Source organism: Salmo salar, chromosome ssa04 (assembly GCF_905237065.1).
Source record: "Salmo salar chromosome ssa04, Ssal_v3.1, whole genome shotgun sequence".
Taxonomy (NCBI): Eukaryota; Metazoa; Chordata; class Actinopteri; order Salmoniformes; family Salmonidae; genus Salmo; species Salmo salar.
The window spans coordinates 6650093-6659376 of NC_059445.1; the positions used below are offsets into that span (position 1 = coordinate 6650093).

Below are 9284 nucleotides of genomic sequence, written 5' to 3' on the forward strand. Positions count from 1 at the left end.
CCTATCCTATATTTTGTTTCATCAAACATATTATATTTCTTCCTAGTGGTCCCAGCACCCAGGGACTTACAAATAAACCAGTCAGGGAGCGACCTCCTTCACTTTCAGTTGGTCCAAGGCTGAAGAATTGGAGAAAGTCCCACAACGCTTTCTCATATCCTACTGCAACCCGGGATCAGAGACCCGCTCAGCCAATACTGAGGACTCCTACAGAACTCTCTCTGGCCTGCTACCTGGTACTCAGTACACCATCAGTGTCTCAACTGTGTTGAACAATGGGAAACAGAGCAAACCTCTCTCTACAACCGTCTGTACAAGTAAGTACTGTACAACGACTCACTTCACTTCTGGGGTGGAATTGGACAAATCTGAACTAGACTGAACCTTTTTCCTGAAGAGAAATTGTGTGCTTGTTTCAGCTGTCTAAAAGTATTTTTACGATAGTCTAAGAAGTTTATAATTGTAACTGATAGAGCCTAGTGTTATAACATGTAGGCTAGTGTAATAGAAGTAGTGTTTATAATTGTAATTATTAGACCCTAGTGTTATAACATGTAGGCTAGTGTAATAGTAGTAGTGTTTATAATTGTAATTGATAGAGCCTAGTGTTATAACATGTAGGCTAGTGTAATAGAAGTAGTGTTTATAATTGTAATTATTAGACCCTAGTGTTATAACATGTAGGCTAGTGTAATAGTAGTAGTGTTTATAATTGTAATTGTTAGAGCCTAGTGTTATAACATGTAGGCTAGTGTAATAGAAGTAGTGTTTATAATTGTAACTGATAGAGCCTAGTGTTATAACATGTAGCCTAGTGTAATAGAAGTAGTGTTTATAATTGTAACTGATAGAGCCTAGTGTTGTAGAAGTAGTGTTTATAATTGTAACTGATAGAGCCTAGTGTTGTAGAAGTAGTGTTTATAATTGTAATTGGTAGACCCTAGTGTTATAACATGTAGGCTAGTGTGATAGTAGTAGTGTTTATAATTGTAATTGATAGAGCCTAGTGTTATAACATGTAGGCTAGTGTGATAGTAGTAGTGTTTATAATTGTAACTGATAGAGCCTAGTGTTATAACATGTAGGCTAGTGTGATAGAAGTAGTGTTTATAATTGTAATTGGTAGACCCTAGTGTTATAACATGTAGGCTAGTGTAATAGAAGTAGTGTTTATAATTGTATTTGATAGAGCCTAGTGTTATAACATATAGGCTAGTGTAATAGAAGTAGTGTTTATAATTGTAATTGATAGAGCCTAGTGTCATAACATGTAGGCTAGTGTAATAGAAGTAGTGTTTATAATTGTAATTGATAGGAGCCTAGTGTTATAACATGTAGGCTAGTGTGATAGAAGTAGTGTTTATAATTGTAATTGATAGGAGCCTAGTGTTATAACATGTAGGCTAGTGTGATAGAAGTAGTGTTTATAATTGTAATTGATAGAGCCTAGTGTCATAACATGTAGGCTAGTGTAATAGAAGTAGTGTTTATAATTGTAATTGATAGAGCCTAGTGTTATAACATGTAGGCTAGTGTGATAAAGTATGGTTTATAATTGTAATTGATAGGAGCCTAGTGTTATAACATGTAGGCTAGTGTGATAGAAGTAGTGTTTATAATTGTAATTGATAGGAGCCTAGTGTTATAACATGTAGGCTAGTGTAATAGAAGTAGTGTTTATAATTGTAATTGATAGGAGCCTAGTGTTATAACATGTAGGCTAGTGTAGTAGTGAGTAGTGACTAAGTAGTAGTGGGATATTATCCTATAAAGGAATAGTAACAGTAGAATGGAAGTCAACAGGGCTACAAATGATCAGCTATTATTAACTATATTAAACCCCTCCCCTAGTTATCCCTGTCCCGGTAGGGCTGAATGTGGACCCAGTGGAGACCACATCAGCTGTTGTTAGCTGGAACCAGCCACCAGGATTGGACCAAACCCAACATCATTACCAGATCTCCTACCGCTGTCCAGGGACAGAACCACACATCACTACCACATCTTCACACAGCATCACTCTCTCTGACCTGCATTGTGGTACTCAGTACTCTGTTACTGTCTGCACTGTGCTGGAAAATGGAAAGCAAAGTCAACTGTCAACAACAACTCTGACCACAAGTAAGGGATTACATTACTTAAGTATTATCTCTGGGGTCAAAGGTTATTAATCTATCTATTAACTAGTTATCAAAATGACTCTATAAATGAATCATAGTAGATGTGTCAGTATGGGATGTAAAGGTACAGTATCTTCCCTGATGAGAAATATATGATGGTAAATTCTCCAGTTCTCACAATGCAAAAACAATGCAAAAAACCCCGATCATATCTGAGTTCATGGTTTCTTCCACTCCTGTTAGTCATTATGTTTAATGACTTGGTGTGCCTCTGCTTGCTGTAACCCTACGTCACGCCACCGTGATTTTGTACTTTTAAACCCTTTTAACCATTGTGTACAGACTTCTGGGTTGTACTATTGGATTTGTCTATTTCTTCTGCATCCATTGGTATCTGTGTGATTATCAAAGGCTGAGTTAGAGCAATGTTTGTGAGACAATGGTGGATCATGAAGGGGCCTGTCTTTTTACAGAAATGTATTTTAAGTCCGAATGGTTTGAGCTACAAACTATGAAACGCCATCTATGACTTTCATGAACACGCATATGTAATGTTTCGCTCTATGTTGCTCACAAGCTACACAATAGTTGTTAGAAGGGAAATGGTTCTTCTACCTACACTTAAGATCATTGGAAATCCCAGGACAGACAGTACATTCGGAAAGTATTCAGACCACTTGACTTTTTCCACATTTCGTTACATTACATCCTTTCCTTATTCTAAAAGGTATTAAGTCGTTTTTTCCCCTCATCAATCTACCCACAATACCCCATAATGACAAAGCAAAAACAGACTTTTACGGTCTAAATAGTTATGTAAATAAAGATTCAAATTTATTTGAAAAAAACTGTTTTCAATTTGTTGTTATAGGGTATTATGTGTATATTGATGAATGGAAAAATAAATTTAATCCATTTTAGAATAAGGCTGTTACGTAACAACCAGAACGCCGCAGCCCGTCTGGTGTTCAACCTTCCCAAGTTCTCTCACGTCACCCCGCTCCTCCGCTCTCTCCACTGGCTTCCAGTTGAAGCTCGCATCCGCTACAAGACCATGGTGATTGCCTACGGAGCTGTGAAGGGAACGGCACCTCCATACCTTCAGGCTCTGATCAGGCCCTACACCCAAACAAGGGCACTGCGTTCATCCACCTCTGGCCTGCTGGCCCCCCTACCTCTGAGGAAGCACAGTTCCCGCTCAGCCCAGTCAAAACTGTTCGCTGCTCTGGCACCCCAATGGTGGAACAAGCTCCCTCACGACGCCAGGACAGCGGAGTCAATCACCACCTTCCGGAGACACCTGAAACCCCACCTCTTTAAGGAATACCTGGGATAGGATAAAGTAATCCTTCTAACCCCCCCCCTTAAAATATTTAGATGCACTATTGTAAAGTGGTTGTTCCACTGGATATCATAAGGTGAATGCACCAATTTGTAAGTCGCTCTGGATAAGAGCGTCTGCTAAATGACTTAAATGTAAATGTAAATGTAACAAAATGTGGAAAAAGTCAAGGGGTCTGAATACTCTCCGAATGCACCGTACTGTAATATCTGAATTTATGCTTTATTCCATTCCTGCCTCTGTTTGCTTTAACTTCATCCAAAGTACAGTGTAAAACACTTGTTATTGTGGAGAGTATTTATAATCACAGCATTCTTTTAATTTATATATATTTTTTTAGCGTAACGGCAACAATTTTGCAGTAGTGCAGCAGTGTTACTACTTTTAAATTACTATTCTACTTTTCCTCCTGTACAGTGGTGATTTTAGCATGCAAATCTTTGTGGGGCGTAATCAAAATATTTTTTTTAGATGCATGCCAGCAAAGCCACTACACAACTCAACACTAAACAATACATGAATTGCACTATAACAAACAGTGCCCACAAACTGCTAGGGCCTACATAAAGCTGTCCCAACAGCAGAGATTTTTTCCAGAACCATAAAGCCCCTCCTTACCACTGCTACAACTGGCTATCAGCGGAGGCTTGTCTGGCAGTGAAACAGTTCATTCAGTCTCATTTACTGCCTTTTTAAAAAAGATAGCTCATATGGCTGACTTGCTTAAACAAATGTGATTTCTACTGACATTTGAGTTGTACAAACTATGGCATAAGGGAATGATGAGCGGATAAAAGGCAATCCATAATTTCGATTAAGACATTAATGAGCGAGCTAAGACAGACGTAGTCAATATAATAACTATTTGTTCAGCACTTTTGAAATGTACAGTGACAGAATTCAGAACATGGGCTGTTCTTACAGTATTCTCCCTGTACACCAAGTCAGAACTGAAGGATAAATAAAGAGGGCATATAAGCAGAAAATGAAAGCTCTTACACTAATCGATAAGATCATTTCTCTAAAACAGGCTACAGGCTACAGGCTACATGTGCACCACCAAGTCAGAACAGTATGCTAAGTTATGAGGGGGAAAGGGACCAAATTATTAGGGTTAGGCACATGGTCTACTAACAGCTTACTACACAATATACACTTAGTATTACTTTCTTAGCTAAAGTATACATATCCCTGGCATATTACATCATTTATACAACAGTATACAAGACATTTTTGGACTTACCTTGTTGTGCTGTGCTCACATGAAAAGGAATGTGGCGCGGCGGTCCTTGTGGGCAAATTTTGTCATCAAACTTTGTCATCAAAGTCTGGATTTATGATGCTTTCAAGACAACTGGGAACTCAGAAAAAAGTAGCCACCCTTTGCCTTGATGACAGCTTTGCACACTCTTGGCATTCTCTCAACCAGCTTAATGAGGAATGCTTTTCAAACAGTCTTGAAGGAATTCCCACATATGCTGAGTACTTGGCTGCTTTTTTTTCACTCTGCAGTCCAACTCATCCCAAACCATCTCAATTGGGTTGAGGTCGGGTGATTGTGGAGGCCAGGTCATCTGATATAGCACTCCATCACCTTCCTAGGTCAAATAGCCCTTACACAGCCTGGAGGTGTGTTTTGGGTCATTGTCTTGTTGAAAAACTAATGATAAACCAGATTTGGATGGCGTATAGCTGCAGAATGCTGTGGTAGCCATGCTGGGTAAGTGGACACCACATGCATGCTTCATGGTGGGAACCACACATGCGGAGATCATCCGTTCACCTACTCTGCGTCTCACAAAGACACAGCGGTCGGAACCAAAAATCTCAATTTTGGACTCATCAGATTTCCACCGGTCTAATGTCCATTGCTTGTGTTTCTTAGCACAAGCAAGTCTCTTCTTCTTATTGGTGTCCTTTAGTAGTGGTTTCTTTGCAGCAATTCGACCATGAAGGCCTGATTCATGCAGTCTTCTCTGAACAGTTGATGTTGTGATGTGTCAGTTACTTGAACTCTGTGAAGCATTTACTTGGACTGCAATCTGAGGTGCAGTTAACTCTAATGAACATATCCTCTGCAGCAGAGGTAACTCTGGGTCTTTCTTTCCTGAGGCGGTCCTCATGAGAGCCAGTTTCATCATAGTTCTTGATGGTTTTTGCGTCTGCACTTTAAGAAACTTTCTAAGTTATTGACATTTTCCGGATTGACTGACCTTCATGTCTTAAAGTAATGATGGGCTGTCATTTCTTTTTGCTAATTTGAGCTGTTCTTGCCATAATATGGACTTGGTCTTTTACCAAATAGGTCTATCTTCTGTATACCACCCATACCTCACCACACAACTGATTGGCTCAAACACATTAAGAAGGAAAGAAATTTCACAAATTAACTTTTAACAAGGCACACCTGTTAATTGAAATTCATTCCAGGTGACTACCTCATGAAGCTAGTTGAGAGAATGCCAAGAGTGTGCAAAGCTGTCATCTAGGCAAAGAGTGGTTACTTTGAAGAATCTCAAATTTAAAATGTGTTTTGATTTGTTTTACGCTGGTTACTACATGATTCCATATGTGTTATCTCATAGTTTTGATGTCTTCAGTATTATTCTACAATGTAGAAAATACTGTAGTACAAATATAGAAAATCCTATGAATGAGTAGGTTTTCCAATCTTTTGACTGGTACTATATATATATATATATTTTACAATGCCGTTTTTGTATCTCAAACATTGTAATGTGGTTAAGCTTAAAAATTGAAATAAAATGTTTCAAATCTAAAAGATCAAATTCAACCAGAGAGGGCCCTTTGTGGGAAAAGGCAACACTTGACCATTGCACATGAATCTTTCCCACGTTGAATGGCTAGGCCCACTAAGCTATGACACCAAACACTACTTCAGACTTTGATATTACCGGCGCGCAATTGATATGGTGAAAACACACTGTATGGTGAGGGGAGGCAGAGGCACAGAAACTCACATCAATACCATTGTCAGATAACATTGTGAAACAAATCATTAATTTTCTATATCTAGCAATCATGAGGAAACTGACTGAACGACTCAAAAACTCCCCAATTTATGCTCTCCAAATGGATGTTAGTTCTGACTTTTGTTCGCTACGTATTGGGGGATGCTATTCACGAGGACATATTGTTCCGTCTCACAATGTCACGCCCTGACCTTAGAGAGTCTGTTTTATTCTCTATTTGGTTAGGTCAGGGTGTGACTTGGGTGGGCAAATCTATGTTTATATTTCTTTGTTGGCCTAGTATGGTTCCCAATCCGAGGCAGCTGTTTATCGTTGTCTCTGATTGGGGAATATACTTAGGCAGCCCTTTTTCCCACCTGAGATTGTGGGATCTTGTTTTTGCATTGTGCTGTCTAGCCCTGCAGAACGTTATGTTCGGTTTTGTATTTTGTTGGTGTTCATCGAATAAAGAAAGATGTACACTTACCACGCTGCGCCTTGGTCTCCTCATTCAAACGACGAGCGTAACACACGATTCCCAAGCATGAAATAGCACAGGGGATGTTCAGAATGCTGCGTGGCTATATTGCCAACAAAGAAACCATGGGATCAAATGGTGGGCTTTTGCAAAGATGGGGCTCCATCTCTAGCGGGACAGCGGGCAGGTCTCTGATACATTGAGAGCAACCGGCGGCAAAAGATCTGAGTGCAGAACTTTGAGCCATACTGCAGCAGATAACTTCCATTGTAAACTACATCATCAAACCACATCCACTGCGTTCACGCCTGTTCACAAAACTATGTGGAGATATGGCATCAGAGCGTGACGATTTCTATTTCACACCAAGGCTTGATGGTTATCGAGGGGACATGCTGGAAAGATTTTTCTAATTCTGTGAGGAACTTTTGGTTTACTTTCATTGTAATGAAATGTGTATCCTTGTAATGTAACAGACATATTTGGGACACTGAACGAACTGAACGCAAGCATGCAGGGGGAATACATAAACATTCTACAGATGAGTGACTGAATCAGTGGATTCAGAGGAAAGATTTCTTATTGAAGAGAAATCCGTTGGACTGTGATCCTGGCTCGGTTGACATGTCGGTAAGTGAAATCGAACAGCTGATTGAGCTGTCATGTGACCGAATGCTGCAGACAACGCATTCATGGGTCACTATGGAGGAATTTTGGTTCCTGACTCAAACGGAATACGCTGCCTTCTCCCTCCGAGCATTAAAACTCATGGTATCTGTGTGAAGCTGGATTCAGTGCTCTCCTCTGCATTAAAACCAAATATTCGTCCAGGTTGGATGTTACAGCAGAGATGAGGTGCACACTGTCAACCGCGCCCCTGACTTTGAGAATCTCCAACGCGACATGCATCAAGCCACACCCATCTCATTAGTGGTGGTAAGATAAGAGACATCACGTCAGGTCGCAATCATTTTTTTTAAATCATAATGTGGTCCAGCATTACAGTATTTAAAGGATTTGAACTGCCTCTGCTTGCTTTAACTTTATCCAAAGTACAGTGTAAATCGCTTATTATTGTGGAGTATTTATAACCCCAAAAACATTTAATTGATATATTTTGTAGGCGTGGTGGAAACAATTGAAGGCAATGGCAAAGCGATGTTGCTAAATGAATATAGAGGAAACACTTAATATTTGTTACATTACAAATACTACTTTTGTTGTGACATTTGTTTTTAACTTATTTCTTCCCATATCAAAAGGAATTGCAAACCGGCCTTTTCTAATTTTTCATCTACTATTCTACTTTTTCCTCCTGTAATATATTTATGGACTGTAGCCCTGACAATAATGTATTTTTCCTTAGTACTTCCTGCTCCAGACCAGCTGACTGTTGACTCAGTGGACACCACATCAGCTGCTGTTAGCTGGAGCCAGCCACCAGAATTGGATCAAACCCAACATCATTACCAGATCTCCTACCGCTGTCCAGGGACAGAACCACACATCACTACCAGCGTCTTCACCCAGCATCACTCTCTCTGACCTGAAACCGTCTACTGAATACTCAGTCACTGTCTGCACTGTGCTGGAAAATGGGGAGCAAAGTCAACTTGTGTTAACAACCCTCACCACAACAAGTAAGGAAGTACTCTAGTAAATTATCAGGTTTGTTGTCTAACTTTGACTAGTTATCAAAATGACTCAAATGTAAATGAACTAATCATAATGGATGTGTCAACATGGGATGTAAAGGTACAGTATCTTCCTGATGAGAAATACATTCACCTCCAACATGTGGCACCCTTGTTAAAGATGATCAAAAAATACTATAAAATATATAATCCAAATACTGAGCTATATTTTATGATCATAAAATTGGAAAATTATATGATTTTATACTATTGTTCAGATTGTTTAACAACTATTAGATTTTTTTAAAAGATAAGTGCTAAAATTATCGGCACGCCTGTTTTCAATACTTTGTGTACATTCTCCCTTGCGAGGATAACAGCACTTAGCCTTTTTCATTAATGTTTAATGAGATAGAAGAACACATTGTGAGGGATCTTAGACCATTCCTCCATGTAGATTTTTCCAGGTCCTTGACATCATTCATTCTGCGATTATGGACTGCCCTCTTCAATTCAAACGACAGGTTTTCAATGTGGTTCAAGTTCGGATAAAGAGATGGCTATGGCAAATGTTAATTTTGTGGTCAATTACCATTTAGATTTTGATGTGTGCTTGGGGTCATTTGTCTTGTGGAAGATCCATTTGCAGGAAGTGTCATCCTCCTAGTAACCAGGCAACCAGTTTTTATGCAAAAATGTCCTCTTATTTGGTAGAGTTCAACACTCTGTTTACTTTTT

The 9284-nt window shown here is 39.3% G+C and overlaps 1 non-coding gene across 1 annotated transcript in view; it reads left to right on the top strand.

Annotated features, from left to right (window-relative positions):
• LOC106610493 (uncharacterized) overlaps positions 1 to 8422 on the top strand; it is a 34700-nt gene extending 26278 nt beyond the window's left edge. Inside the window, exons 8-10 of the transcript XR_006769532.1 lie at positions 47 to 317; positions 1852 to 2121; positions 8279 to 8422. This is a non-coding gene — a transcript (uncharacterized protein). The remainder of the gene's footprint in view (positions 1 to 46; positions 318 to 1851; positions 2122 to 8278) is intronic.
• The last annotated feature ends 862 nt before the right edge of the window (positions 8423 to 9284 follow it).